This window comes from Mirounga leonina, unplaced genomic scaffold (genome assembly GCF_011800145.1).
Source record: "Mirounga leonina isolate KUSES-001 unplaced genomic scaffold, KU_Mleo_1.0 Mir_151, whole genome shotgun sequence".
In the NCBI taxonomy this organism is placed as follows: Eukaryota; Metazoa; Chordata; class Mammalia; order Carnivora; family Phocidae; genus Mirounga; species Mirounga leonina.
In genome coordinates this window covers 73,521,677-73,537,667 of record NW_023270377.1, presented here as the reverse complement: position 1 = coordinate 73,537,667, position 15,991 = coordinate 73,521,677, and the positions used below count along the sequence as shown (strand labels likewise).

Below are 15,991 nucleotides of genomic sequence, written 5' to 3'. Positions count from 1 at the left end.
TAGTTACTTTTGAAATTGGAAAGTGTGAGTCTCCCATATTTGTGTTCTTTTAAGAAAGTTATTTTACCTATTCTGAATTCTTTGCAACTCCATATGCATTTTAGGATCAGCTTGCCAATTTCTCAAATGAAGCCAGCTGGGGATTCTATAGGAATTGCCTTAAATCTGTAGATCAATTTGGAGTGTATTGTCATTTTAACAATAATAAGTCTTCGAATCCATGAATATGGGAAGTTTTTCCATTCATTTAAACGTTTTTGTCTTTCCACAATGCATTGCAGTTTTCAGAGTATAATATCTGCACTTCTTTTGTTAAATGTATCTTTATATATTCTTTTTGATGCTATTATAAATTAAAATATTTTCTTAATTTCATTTTCAGGTTATTAATTGCAAGTGTGAATAGAAATACAATTGATTTTAGATATATTCATCTTGTATCCTGCAAATTTGCTGAATTCATTAAAAAAACTAATAGACTTTAAGTGGATTCTTTAGGATTATTATAAACAAAATCATGTCATCTGTAAATAGCTATAGTTTGTTTCTTACTTTCAAACTGCCTGCTTTCTATTTTCTTTTCTTTACCTAGTTACCCTGGCTAGAACCTATAGTACAATGCTGAATAGAAGTGATGTGAGTGAACATCTCTCTCTCTTTATTGATCTTAGGAGGAGAGCAGCTACTCTTTCACTGTTACATATGGTGTTAGTCGTGGGCTTTTTTACTTACCTTTTATCAGGTTAAGGAATCTCCCTTCTCTTCCTCATTTGGTGACTATTTTTTTAAATTCTACTTTATTATGCTATGTTAATCACCATACATTACATCATTAGTTTTTGATGTAGTGTTCCATGATTCATTGTTTGCATGTAACACCCAGTGCTCCAGTCAATATGTGCCCTCTTTAATATCCATCACAGGCTAACCTATCCCCCCACCCCTCTCCCCTCTAGAACCCTCAGTTTGTTTCTCAGAGTCCATAGTCTCTCATGGTTCGTCTCCCCTCCGATTGCTGACTATTTTTATCATGGAAGAGTGCAGGATTTTGTCAAATGCTTTCTCTGCATTTTTTTTTCACATGCTGTGTCTACTAAGATGAACATGTTTTTTGTTTTTTATTGTTGATATGGTATATTATTACATTAATTGATTTTCAGATATTAAACCAAGTTTGCATTCCTCAGATAAATCCCACTTGGTCATGGTGTATAATTCTTTTTATACGTTGCTGATTTGGTTTACTAGTATTTTGTTGAGGATTTTGGCATCCATATTCATGAGAGATATTGGTCTGTAGTTCTCTTGCAATGTATTTGTCTTGTTTTGGTATCAGGGTTATACTGGCCTCAAGAAAGAGATGGGAAGTGTCCTCACCTCTTCTAATTTTTGGAAGAGCTTATGAAAAATTGGAATTAATTTTTCTTTAAGTGCTTGGTAAAATTCACCTGTGAAACCATCTGGGCCTGGAGTTTTCTTCATGACAAATTCCTTGATTACTACATCTATCTCTTTACGTGGTATAAATATACTCAAATTGTCTATTTCTTTTTGAGTCAGTTTCAGTAGTTCATGGGTTTTTGGAAATTGGGCCAGTTAATCTAAGTTATCAAATTTATTAGTGTACAATAGTTTATAGTATATCTTATAAGCATTTTTCTCTGCATGGTCATTAGTAACATTCCCACTTTCAGTTCCAGTTCTAGGAATTTGAGTCTTTTCTTAGTCAATCCAGCTAAAGCCTTGCCAATGTTTTAATCTTGAGCAAAAAAAAACAGATTTAGTTCTATTGATGTTCTTTTTTTTTTTTAATTGTATTAATTTCCACACTAATCTTCATTATTTCCTTCCTTCTGCTTGTTCTAGGTTTATTTTTTCAGGGCTTTAAGGTAAAAAATTAGACCAATATTGATTTTCTTTCTTTCTTTTTTTTTTTTTTTAGTCATTTACAACTATAAATTTACCTCCAATCACTACTTATACTACTTGAACATTTTGGTATATTATGCCTTCATTTTCATTCGTCTCAAAATACTTTCTAATTTCACTTTTGAGTTGTTCTTTGATCCATTGGATATTTAGGAAGAAGTTGTTTAATTTCTACATAAATGTGAGTTTTAAAATTTTTGTGTTAGTTATTTTTAATTTCATTCTACCGTAGACAGAGAACATACTTTATATTTTTGGGGTTTGGGGAGAGGACAGGGAGGGCACTAGCATATTATCTATCTTGGGGAATGTTCCCTATGTACTTGAAAGGCAGGTGAAATCTGTTGTTTTGCAGGGGGAAGAGTGATCTACAGGTGTCTCCAGTATAGTTGGTTTGAAGTGTTGCTCAAGTCTTCTACTTTATTGTTGATCTTGTCTATCCATTATGGAGAGTGGGATATTAAACCTCTGACTATTAGTGATAAATTGTCTGTTTCCCTTCATTTCTGTCAGTTTCTGTTTCATGTAGTTATGTGCTCTGCTGTTAGGCAGGTATAAGTGATCCCTGATGACTTGGTACTTTTATCACTGTAAATGTCTTCCTTTATGTCTAGTAACACTTTTGTTTTAAAGTCTGTTTTGTCTTAATATAGTCACTCCAACTTTCTTGTGGTTGCTATTTGCTTAACATATTATTTTCCAACTTTATTTTTTAAATCTATTTGTACTTTTGAATCTAAAGTGTGTGTCTTGTGAGCAGAATATAGTTGATCTTGTTTTTTTTATCCTATCTGACAATATCTGACTTATGTTTGGAATCCATGCATGTTTAACATGATCACTAATATAGTCAGATTTACATCTGCCATTTTACTTTTTACCTTTAACCCGAAAACTTCTTTGAATATTTTTTTAGTGTGAGTCTTCTAGCAACAAATTCTCTTAAGATTTTTGTGTGTTTGCTTTTGTTGTTTAACCTAGGAATATCTTTATTTCACAATTATTTTTAGAAACTTTTGTTGATACCCAGCTGTGCTGGATAGAGGACTCCTGGTTGATAGTCTTTTCTTTGAGGATTTTGAATGTTATTCCACTACTTTCTGATCTCCACTGTTCCTAGTGTAAAGTCAGCTCAAAATCGTATTGAAGTTCCCTGCTAAGTGCTACATCCTTTTACTGTGTTTGCTTTCAAGATGCTCTCCTTGTCTTTATCTTTCAGCCTTGTTGCTATTACATATCTATTGTGAATCTCTTTATGTTTATTCTATTTGGAGTTCATTGTACTCCCTAAATACATGTTTTCTAATAAATTTGGAAAGTTTTAAGGCATTTTATTTCTCCTTCTGGTACTCCTATGATGCATATGTTGCTACACTTTTTGGTGTCTCATGTTTCTCGTCCCATGTTTCTCTGAGGCTGTTTATTTTTCTTCATTATTTCTTTCTCGTGTTCTTCAGATTGCATAGTCTATCAATCTGTCTTCCAGTTTTTTCATTCTTTTTTCTGCCAGTTAAAATCTTCTATTGAGCCCCTCTGGTCAATTTTTTTTTTTATTTCAGTTGTACTTTTCAGCTATAGAATTTCCATTTTTAAAATAATTTTTTATCTTTTTATTGATTTTCTCTATTTAATGCAACACTTCCATCAAGTCTTCCCTTACTTCCTTATTAAGAGTTACCTTTAATTTTTTGACTATAATTATAATGGCTTCTTTGAAATAATTGTCTACTACATCCAATATCTGCATATTCTCACAAGAAGTTTCTGTCGCCTGCTTTTATTCTGGTGTTTAGGTTATATTTCCACTTTTTTTTTCACATAGCCCATAATTTTTTGTTGGAAACTGAACATTTTAGACAATATATTGCAGCAACTCTGAGTATTCACCCCCTCCTTTCCAGGGCTTGTTACTGTAGTTTGCTTCTTTACTTGTTTAGTAACTGGCTGGGTGATTTTAGTGAAGTCTATTCCATTCATCTCTCCCTCTCTTCAAGGTCACAGCCTTCAGTATGCCCGCACTGGCCCTGGGACGACAGTGTATTTGGCAGAATTCTCTTTGATTGTCTCTTCCCCCCTCCCCCACACCCTTCCCCACCACACTCCCCACACTCCAGTCTTAAGCTCCACTAAATGCTGGCTCATTGCTCTGTCGTTTTCAACAATTCCCTGGGGCATGAATTCCTTCACAGACTAATCAAATTTGAGGACCTGGAAGTTATAGTTCCCACTGTCTAAGATTTGTTCTGAATCTCTTTTTGATATCTCATTTACATCTTGAAAGCAAACACAGTAAAATGTTGTGGCACTTAGCAGGGAACTTCAGTGAACTCTTCCAGATATCTCTTTTCCCATTTCTCTCCAGTAAACTGCCCTACAGTTTAGCCCATATATCCTATAAATCTACTAATCTCTTATCAATTGCCTTTCAGCAAAATGTCCATTGTTTTTGAGAGTGCCCATAGGCCTAACTTCTTTAATCTTGCAAATAAAGTCATGAATTTGGAGTTCACCGTTCTATGGCTTGTTTGTCCTCCCCAAGCAAAATCTCTGAGCCATGTCTTTGGTGCTGGTAGCAGAAGCAATGGTGAGCTTCTCCTTAAGTGACACCCCACTTTAGGAGCTAAGCACTCAATGGATAAGAAGGGGGCAGCATCCTTCGGTATCTTTCACTTGCTTCTCTTGCTCTTAGCATGGAACACCACCTACTGGGCCAGAATAGGGGCAATTGGGGCCTCCAGTATTTTCACAGCACTCTGCCCAAGATAGAGCCTCTGTCCCATCAGCGGGGGCTAGACAGAAGAAAAGAGCCCCCCACCTCTCAGCCACACTCACCTGGAACTTAGCCTCATTAAAAGGTAGTTGGGAGCAAGATGAGAGATGCTGATGTTCTGCACCCTTAGAAAAGATAGAACTTCAGAGGGTTGCTGGAGGGAAAAGGAGACCTATGTTCTTAGCTATTCCAGTCTAGAGTGGAGTTTCTGTCTTCTTAAGGTAGGAGGAAGGACAGAGGAAGGGCATGAGTTTTTGCTCAGATACCACAGATTCTCACAGTTCTTACTGAGTTATAGTAGATTTTCTTGAATAAATGTTTCTTCATTTGCTATATGTCCTTAAGACTACTTCCTGAAACTTTAAATGGTTATTTGTATTTATAATTTTCATCAGTTTTACTGAGTTGCAGAGTTCCTCATATGGTCATGCCAGAAGTGAAACTCCCATGTAATATTTCATGGTATGAATATACCATAATTAGTCATTATCCACTTGAATGTTACTGGTCTTCTGCTCTTATAAACAAAGCTCCTATAACAAATTTTCAGACATTTTCTTGAAGGACATAAACAGTTGTTTGTTCTTAGCATATTCCTAGAAATGAAACTTATTGATCATAGAATATATGTATGTTTGGCATATTAACATTTGTCAATTTCTTGAAATTATTTTTCCAATATACACTCCCACTAGCGATAAATGAGGGTTTTAATTGCTGCATCACCTGAATAACCTTTGGTATTGTCTGATCTTTTTAATTTTAGCCCTTCTGGTAGGACTATAGTGGTATCTCATTCTGGTTATAATTTGTTTTTCTATGATAACTAATGATGTTAAGTATCTTTTCATACATTGGACAAATTAATAGTTTATTTTAGATGCCAGCTGTAGTTGTTTGCCCCCCCCTTTTTTTTTTAATTGGCTTGGTTGTCTTTCCCCGTACAGTAGCCATATTATCTTTTCAATTTCTCCTTGTAGTGACTGTGGTCACCTGTGGTAGGTGGCTAACATTACGAGAACCATGGGTTAAAACAATAATAATAATAATTCTAATGGCAAAATAAAAATCTTGGAAGACCCTACCTCAAAATAAGGGTGGAGAAAACATTCCACAAGTGAAGACACCTTTGGATCCCCTCATACCTATTCAATCTTCTAATCGTACACTGTAGAATGCTAACCACAAAACAGACATATTGTGATTATCTGTAAACATCAGAGGATATAGCATCGAGCTGTATTGCCTCCACCAGGACTCTGAGCTGTAAACTTGTAAGTACATTAGAAGCCGACGCTCAGCAGACTTTGCCGAATTGCTGGCAGCATCAACATCTGATCGATATGCATGTTCACCAGCCAAGCTGACTGGTACATCTGTTCTGTGAAGAAACATACATTCTGCCTCTAGTACAATCAGTGTAATTAAAAATTAACACGCATTAATTGTTAGAGCTGATGTAAACAGCTGATGTTCCACTTAGCACTGTCTCCTGTACATATCATTAGGCAAAGCCAAATATTGTTAAGTAAACAGGCAGTGCTTACCAAAAGGAGAGAAATAGAAAACTAATTCCAACTAAATAAACTGACACTGTATTATAAGTCAAATTAAAACGATTAACCAGAGCCAGATTAGGCTCTAGATCTTCAGAGGAAAACAATTATAAAAGTCACATTTAATTATTTGAATCTTATTTCGGTAAATGTATTTAGGCTCCGCCAGAAATAGAATCGGTGCGGGCGCGAAACACTAGGAGTTCAGAAGAGAGAAAGAACTCTAGGAAAAGTATGATTCAGGATTGATTTATGGCTTCAGCATCCCACGAGAATGCATCATTCACAGCCACTCCAGTAACCAGCATTCTCTGGGGAGACCCAAATCTGATGTTCAATGTTAAAAAGTGTCTATTTTCTTCCGCATGCATCTGCATAACTGCCATCGCTGTCAGTGGGAGTTACAAGCACAGACTGAGAAGAGAATATACACCTCACCAGTTAAGTCCTGTCTGACTTCCTCTTCTTTTTTTTTATAATGTCATGGCAAAATGATTTCTCTATCTTGATTCAAAACCAGGGGGAAAAAAAAGTCTCTGGCAAGCAAATCTGTCCAGTGAGGTGCATTCCTAGTTCAGAGAGCAGTTCAGTCTTTACAGATTGCCAGGGGCATTCAGCTGCTAGGGCCCCAGGCGCTTCCTGCTCAGATGAGGCTGGCCCTGCCAGGGGCTTGCCTGTCACTCTCAAATCTGATTTAAAAATAGCGTGAATCTGAATTTTGAGAATGATTTCGTAGACTATTTCCTCATGAACTTTGAGTTTATAAACAAACAACAAAAACCTCTCGATACATGTTCTCAAAAGGAAATAAAAATCACAGAACTCTAGAATCCAAAGGAGAGCCTGATTTATCAAGAAATCATCGGGGAAAACATTGCTCTATGACTCAGGTCAACCCTTTCTTAGTTTTGTCATAATGGCAAAGTCATTATGAAGAGACTAAAGATAGAAGAACTCCCTTAACATGTAGGCTTGCGATCATGAGACTTCCATTGTAACTACGTGGTTTTGTGTTTGACAGAGGGTCTATTTTATTTATTCATAATTGTATTAAATTTGACTGCAAATGAATAAGTTCATATATTAAAAAATATATAAAAATGTTCAATCTACTTATAATAAACATTAGATGTGTCAAGGACCACAGGAATCAAAATGGAGCCTATAAAAGTTAAGCAAGTTACATAAATTTAGATCATGAATATAAAAGCTGGCTTGTGAAGTCTAAGTTTTCTGTTTGCTGTTCAAAACCAGCATCAATCTGCATGATTTAAACATAAAATTTAAAAAAGTTGGTAGTAATAAGACAACCGTTTTTTGAGAATTTAAAATAAATACCTAAAAGACATCATCCTTATTATTATAAAAATGTCTGATATTTAACATGAAATATCTGTTTACTATCTGAAAACACAATTTGTGAAAATTTTGGAATGATATTAAATACATTTTTCTCTTTTTAAAATAAAAAAATAATTTAAAAATATTGGACAGACTATTTAAGTGAAATAATTTGAAAATGATGTTATAGTTAATTAAAAGTTAACACATAACCAAAAAAAAGTTAACATATATCCAATACATGGATTATTGATTAAGAAAGAAGTAACATGTTTCTCACAAAAACTATTAAACATTAAGGTTTTTTTTCAAATTATTCAGAAAATCTTAATGATCTTACGGTATCTCAAATGCATGAATACCTTCCAGGAGTAACTTATGAAGTATTACAGGTATTGAGAGTTTTTATAATTAGGATAAATTTGGATTTTACCTTGAAAACTTCTTTTTAAAATATCTCTTATTTCATTTTATTTTCTTGACATTACACACACACAGTTCAGTTAATTCTGGGAAATTCTACCTAATTTCAGTACCTTGTATTTGTACAGGGACTAGATAAAACTTTGCTAAAATTAAAAATTAAAAAAGATATGCACCTCTTTTATTAAAAATTGAAAATAGAAAAGGCATCTTTTTCATTTTCAAAGAAAAGCAGGATAAAGAAAATACCTAGTTCATGAAAAGAATAAGGATACATATTTTTATAGCATTTTTATGAGGATCTTGTAATATATAATAATGATTCTTAGATCCTCAGTGTACTCATAAATATACATTTTTCCCAAAGAAGAGAGTGTGAATTTGTGTTATCTTAAATCCCTTACAATCTATAGGGGGCTTTCATGAATGTTGTAGCAAACAAATAAATGTCATACAGAAGAAGGGAGAATAGAAAATATAGAATGAGGGGCGCCTGGGTGGCTCAGTCGTTAAGCGTCTGCCTTCGGCTCAGGTCATGATCCCAGGGTCCTGGGATCGAGCCCCGCATCGGGCTCCCTGCTCAGCGGGAGGCCTGCTTCTCCCTCTTCCACTCCCCCTGCTTGTGTTCCCTCTCTCGCTGTGTCTCTCTCTGTCAAATAAATAAATAAAATCTTTAAAAAAAAAAAAAAGAAAATATAGAATGATTACTTACTTGTGGTTGTTAAAACTTCATTAAGGCAAATAGTTTTTACCTAGTGTCTCTTGGAATATAATAAACATATTTAGGATTGATTTATCTCCTAATCACTCTTATTTTCTATTGTTTCATTTTGGAACACCTCATCCATTCTCTTTTTCATTATGGGGTCAGGTCAAAGTCTTTGCTTTTCATATTTGATGTGCCTTCAGGTAATGGAATTTTCAGTAAATGATATATATAATTAACAGTAAGAAATACATTTGTACTCAAATTCTCTTTTTACACCCCAATCTACCAACAATTTTGCCGATGGGATTTAACAAATACAATGAAGAAACTGATACTCACTTTTTCTGGGTGCAATGTAGCAATATCTTATCAATATCACAGCTAATCCTATCACCTTTTCATTTATGTCTTAAAAAATAAAACTCATAATTATCTATGATTCCTGTTACCATCAGTTTGTTGTTAATAATTGCTTTTCCTGTCTATTGGATACTTTAGATGCTCACTTCTCTTCATTCCTCTATCCAAAACTACAAATGTGATGCTACAAAACTGTAATTACAAGTATGACAATGTCTTTTCAGGCTATCCATAAGGTTATATATCATCCCTCAGGGATTCCCTTTGGGTTCTCTATTATTTGTGAGTGGTAGGACTAGATGGTGGGTCCATCAGGAAGACATGAAATGCCTCAGGAGAGGTATGCAAAGGAGGGGTAGAAGAGATTGAGGGTAATCTTTTTGTTTTAGCATTTTGACATCTGTTAGTCAAGAACTAGGACTCGGGTAGCAGTATTCATGCCAAAGGCAGAGACTCTTTCTAGTACTGATGAAAGGTGTCTCTCTCAGGGTCCTTGAAGAGCAAGGGTCTTGACACACTGTCTTCTAGTTCAAAATCTCAGAAACACTTCCATTCAAGCTGGCCAGATGACAGAGCATAGTGACAGGGATATATGTAGTCAGAAGCATTACCTGAAAACGGGGAAGTCGAAATTGAAATTCAACTCTTGCTCTTATCTCACTCTATGACAGTATTAGTGAGCTCATCTAAAAAGGTAAAAGCAATCAACCATATTCACGTTGAGCCTTGAATCTGTCCCCAAAGTTTTCCTGTGTTTCCTTAGTTTGTTCTCTATCTAACACTCTACATGGACCACAATGTCTATTTCAGATTTCTTTCCTTAGGCCCCTAATCATACGCTCTGCTCTCAGGGGAGACTCTCCTCCTATCTCACAAAATAAAAAGAAACCAGAAAGTGAAGATTGCCTTAAGATCCCATCAGGAGGGGTGCCTGGGTGGCTCAGTCGTTAAGCGTCTGCCTTCGGCTCAGGTCATGATCCCAGGGTCCTGGGATCGAGCCCCGCATCGGGCTCCCTGCTCAGCGGGAGGCCTGCTTCTCCCTCTCCCACTCTCCTTGCTTGTGTTTCCTCTCTTGCCGTGTCTCTCTCTGTCAAATAAATAAATAAAATCTTTAAAGAAAAGATCCCACCAGGAAACCTACAAAATCACCTGCATCTTTTCCACATTTTCCTTCCCCTCTGTGTAAAAATAGAAGGGCTCTTCTTTTTCCCAGGCCACTTACTTACTGGACTCCATTCTACGCTTTCTGACTTCTCAGAGAACCCGTTCTACCCATTTAATGGTCACACGTCTGGAAAACGTTATTTGCATGATAATGTCTCCAGTTTTCATCCTATTGATTCCCCAGTGTCAGTTTGCATTTTCAGAGGAAAATGGGTGGCTCAGTTGGTTAAGCAGCGGACTCTTGATTTCAACTCAGGTCATGATCTCGGGGTGGTGAGATTGAGCCCCATGTTGGGCTCCCCTGCACTCTTTGCAGAGTCTGCTTGGGATTCTCTCTCTCCCTCTCTGTCTGCCCCTCCCCTGCCAAAAAAAAAAAAGAAGGTGAGGAGAGCTTTCAGACTGTGATAGCGATACGAGCCCTTGAAAGAGAGAGCATGCAGGGATGAAGGTGGCTTACAAAGAGTCTCAGACTGTGGCATAGTTCTAGGATAGTGTCAAATGAGGCAAATGAGGACACCTCAACCCAAAGTTGCCCAGTTAAGGAATGCCAGGTCTCTCAGGAATGGACCTGCCTTATACCCTCTCTGCTCAGTTATTGGTTGTGAGCAGTCAAAGGGAATTATGACCTCTGCTGCAATGATGGTCAATCTAGAAGGGCAACTCCTGGAGCCATCATTCAGTTCTGTTCCTGCAGCAGGATGCTAGAGTGGGACATTTTCTTGACAACACACTCAGCCTCCTGCAATTTATCAACAGTCATACCCCACCATTTAAATCATTCTCATCCAAGCTTCCAATGGACAAAATCAATGAATTCTTTTCAGTCCTTAATTTTCTTGTCTTTTCCACTGCATTTGACATTGTTGACCACTCCCTCCTTGAAGTTCTCTCCTCTTAACTTCTGTGACACTAGACTGAGAATTTTTCTCTTTAACCTCTCTTTTTTTTTTTAAGGTTCCTCCTCTGAGAATCACAATTAAAACTCACCTTCCCATGTTTCTAAAATTGGCAAATGTCACTATTATGTACCGTGTTTGATATAAATGACAAACTGCAAAGCTTAAGTCAGTTTGGGCTGCCATAGCAAAATGTCATAAACAGGATGGCCTAAACATATCTGGAGGCTTTGAAGTCCCAGATCAAGGGGCTAGCCACTTCAGTTCCTGTGAGGGTACTTTTCCTGGCTCAGAGATAGCCACCTTCTCTTTGTATCCTAACATGGCTTTTCTTCTGTGCAAGCATGGAGAGAGATAGCTCTCATGTCCCTTCTTCTTATAAGGACAACAGTCCTATCCATACTTCATCAGCACAGTACTTACAATTCTGCCTCTTAAACATCTCAAATCTATTAATTCCTCTCCATCTTCATGGGCTTTCCAAAACTATAAGCCACTTCCCTTTGTGCTTGGATTATTACTATAACCTCTTCCATTGGTTTCTTTGTCATGAGTCTATTCTCACTACAAATTGGGTGATCTTGCTCCAATTTAAATCTGATGAATATCACTATCTTCTTAAAAACCCTTCAAGATCTTTGAGATACAGTTCAAGTAGGGGAGCAGCAGAGGGAGAGGGAGAAGCAGACTCCCCACTGAGCAGGGAGCCTGATGCGGGGCTCTATCCCAGGACCCCAGGATCATGACCTGAGCCAAAGGCTGATGCTTAATTGACTGAGCCACCCAGGCGCCCCATGGAAAGCTCTTTAATGCTTGGCCCCTGTCTACTCCTTCAGCCTCACCTTTGGCATGTCCCATTAGACTCTGCATTCAAGTCAAACAACACTTCTTATAGGTGCTCCCTTATACAATTTTACTTTAGGTCTGGCTGGATCTATTTTTCTCTAACTCCAAATTTGACCAAATCTTACCCATTTTTCAGAGACGATCTGGGAAACCTTCCCCAAGTCTGTGAGTCCAGATTTGATATTTGTTTCCCATGATCTGAGAATACTGTATTCTACTACAACTATACTGCAACTGTCCAATTTCTCTCCTTTGCTAGTTATGGAAACATGAAGATTGGAATTACATCTGTTCTGTGCATCATAACAACACTTAAGACATAATAGTCACAAATATGCCCAGTAGCCATTTTAACAACATGATCTTGGAGCTATTGTCTTCTCCTTCTTATCACTCACCACACATAGATTCAATTGTTTGAGGTGGGAATCAGAACACCTGAGTGAAAGCCCTCACTGTACTATTAATTAGCTGCAAAGCCTTGAGCTAATCTTTTTAGCCCTAGTTTCTTCATTTCAGGGTGTGTTCTCCATGTGAGTGTTGTCCTCCAAGTGAGCTTCTCTCAGCAACTAGTTGAATTCTACTGGATTAGATAACTGGTAAGATCCACCCCAGCTCTAAAGTATATTTTTGCTTGGCTAGAAAGTATTGAGTGAGTTAGATGATATGTGTATGGAATAACATCACTCAATTATATTAAACACTTTTTAAATTATAATTTCCTTTTTAATATAGTCTTCTTTTAGTAATCCAACACTCAGGAATCATTCCCCCCAGTTTCAGTTCTATGTTGACTTCATATGGACAGGATATGTCCTGCACTTTTAGTGTCACTTCTCAACTATTCTCAAAACCAGCCAGCTTACCAACTGGCCAGTGTTCTAGAGGTCTGCCTGTGACACCTTCATGTCTCTTCCTTGGCTTTCTCATCTGTAAAATGGGGATTGCAATAATACTTATAAGGGTTTTTTTGTAGCGAATTAAATGAGTTAATTTTTGTAAAGTGCCCGGCACACATTAAACTTTATATAATGCCATTAATTATTACTATGGTAAGGGATCAAACCATTTTCCATTTACCCTGATTTGATGTTTGGATTAATCATCCATCCTCACAAGTACAATGACCTTTCAACAGATTCTTTTTGTCTCCAGGCCTTTAAATATTTCTCTAGCTTGTGAGATACCACAAACCTTCAACTTCTGCTTAATAACAACATTGGGCTTCCCTTTTCTCTCTGAGTAAGCAATTTTTTGTTACCAAAACAAAATGAAACAAAAAAAAAACACACCCTAATTATTTTTCTTTTTTGTTTCCAATTTGTGTCCCCTGTCAATTCTTCCTTGTACCTCACTATCCTTCTCCCTCTGCCACCTGAGTATGAAGCATCTTATACCTTAAGTAAAATAAGATGAGGGGAGCCTGGGTGGCTCAGTCAGTTGAGTGCCTGACTCTTGATTTCAGCTCAGGTCATGATTTCATGGTTCTGGGATCGAGCCCCGCGCCGGGCTCCCTGCTCAGTGTGGAGCCTGCCTGAGGATTCTCTCTCTCTCTCTCCCTCTCTTAATCTCTCTCTCGCTCGCTTAAATAAATAAATAAATAAATAAATAAATAAATAAATAAATAAGTCTTTAAAAAACATACCACGAGTATTTTCCTGGAACTGGCATTATGTTCTTGTATGTACATTGCAATGACCATGGCCTCAAATCAAATGAGTTCTCTCAAATCCATCACAACTTTAAGGGAGAGGATGTTTTACTGTGATAAACATTTAGTAATAATTACATGGGAATTTCAGGACTCCTAGGGACAGAATATAAACCTTCCTACTGAAAAATTGTTCCCTACCATCACGCAGAAGTTTCACAAAGCTTACTTCTTCTGAGGTGAAGACTATAGTACCCAACATCTCAAAGGAGAAAACAGGGAGGCTTGTTTTATACCCTACCTAGTTTGTAGAATCAGAGGAATTTAGCAGAAAAGACCAGATAAATTCAATACTCCCTTCTATTCTCACCTCCGCCTGTCCTTACTCCCATTGCTACCCCAGGCAATATGGCATGAAAAGGCTCAGCAAGAAATATTCATTTGTAAAAGAAAAACAAATCATTATAGCAACACTCACTGGTCATTCTGTAGCAAATGTGCAATGCTCAGATTTTGTATTTTCCTGAAATAACATGCACATTTTAGGCATGAAATTATGATTGTTTGACTGTGAAATGCTGCACCCAAACACCATGTGGCTTTTAGCAGCATATCATCATATCAAGAACTATTTTTACCCTTTGGCGATTTTTCCTGCCTTGGCTCCGAGAGCTAGTCCATACGGTATTTGTATGTGGCATCAGTGGCAGAGATTTTTTAGAAGAGTAGATTTCTTATGTAGTACCATGTCCCAATGATAGCACAGAATCTAAAGTAGAAATTAAAATAACCTGCTTTCAGGTTCAACTGGCAAGAAATAAAGTCATAGTGAATATGAAAGAGGGAGAAACAAAGATGAGCAAGGAATTGAAGCTTACTGCTCTGTTCTTATTTCTCTTAAAAATTGCTGTACATGCCTACCAAGTTTTAGGAATAATTATAGTATATTTAAAATGTGTAGTCTGTATTTCTTCCCCGTTGAATTTGAATACTCATGGCAATGAACTTTGTCCAGCATCCCATCTGAGAAAAGCAGACAGAAATCCTTAGAACCTCAATGTATTTGCTGCCTTTCAGAAGCTTGGGCAGAAGAAAAGAGCAACTTCGTAAAAGATTTAAGCACATATTGGTCCCCTTCCAGGACGCAGACATGAAGCCATATAAGAAATATTTTGAAAAGACAACCAAAATTAGCCAAACTCTTTAAACTTCCAAAATGCTTGGAGCAAAAGTCTGTTTTAGTTTAATCCAAATTAGTTTGCAGACTTAACTAGAAAGAGAAGCTATAGGAAAATATGAGCTGGCTTAACGTTTGTGTCTTGTCTACAACTACAAAGTGGGCTTTTGTCTCTTGAAGAGACAGATATGGTTATAGGGGTTTCCAAATTTATGATGACATAAAGGTATGGTGATCCTGAGCCTAGACTCTTAGATTCAAAAGCTCCATATACATTGAGCATAAGACAAAGCTATGCTAATTCATATAACATTTCTACCAGCCTGTCCAGTCTAAGGAAATAACGGTGTTAGAAAGAGTCAGTAAATCAGCATTATTTTATACTCACCCAATATATATTGCTGTTTGACTTGGCAAGCAGATGTTTCCAGAGCTGCTGAGATCACTTTTTAAGGTTTTCTAGTGTTAATCACATTATCTTCTTTTCATAGTTACTTTTGTAGCTACTTTAAGGAGCTTCCAAGCACTATTCCTTTATAATAAAATGTTCCAGAGTTTCTATACTTAAGCTGAAGCTCAACTTGTCCATGCAACCTAACTTGCTGCATATGTATTGCAAAGAAATTCCATTTTGTCGGTTGATTTATTGTTGTATCAGAAGGAATAAACTCTTGAACCCCAGGGGAGAAAAATTATGCTGCTCCATTCTACTCATGACATTTCAACATAGGCCAAAAAATAACTGGGATTATTTTCTCAAGTGAACAAACTGAAATGCATTTAAAAAAAAAAAGCAAAAATTTTTGTCGAGATAAATGGTTTCTAAACCTTCAATTGTAAGAACTGCTCCTTTTTCTGACAATGCTTAAGCTTCATTGTGTAAGTTTATCTTTTCTAGAAAAGCATTGTTTTTTAAAAATTGTCACCAAAAAAAAAAAAAAAGCATTTGTTTTTTAAAAATTGTCATCAAAATTAAGAAAGAGGATACTAGGTAAAGACACAAATGTGTGAAGTGATACATCTCTTCTGGCTAATTCTTTGAGTGAAGTTATATCTGCCTGATAATGGGATTTGGCTGAAGCATTGTAACTGTCCTTGTCATTTTCCATTATATACGTTTAAAGCTCCATACATCAATAGTCGTGGCAACAATAATAAAGAATAACCAG

General features: G+C 36.6%; 1 long non-coding RNA gene across 1 annotated transcript in view; it reads right to left on the bottom strand.

Moving 5' to 3' along the window:
- The window catches only part of LOC118012433, a 30,611-nt gene extending 15,071 nt beyond the window's left edge, over positions 1–15,540 (bottom strand). The window contains exon 1 of the long non-coding RNA XR_004679707.1: positions 15,211–15,540. This is a non-coding gene — a long non-coding RNA (uncharacterized LOC118012433). The remainder of the gene's footprint in view (positions 1–15,210) is intronic.
- Between the last annotated feature and the right edge of the window lie 451 nt (positions 15,541–15,991).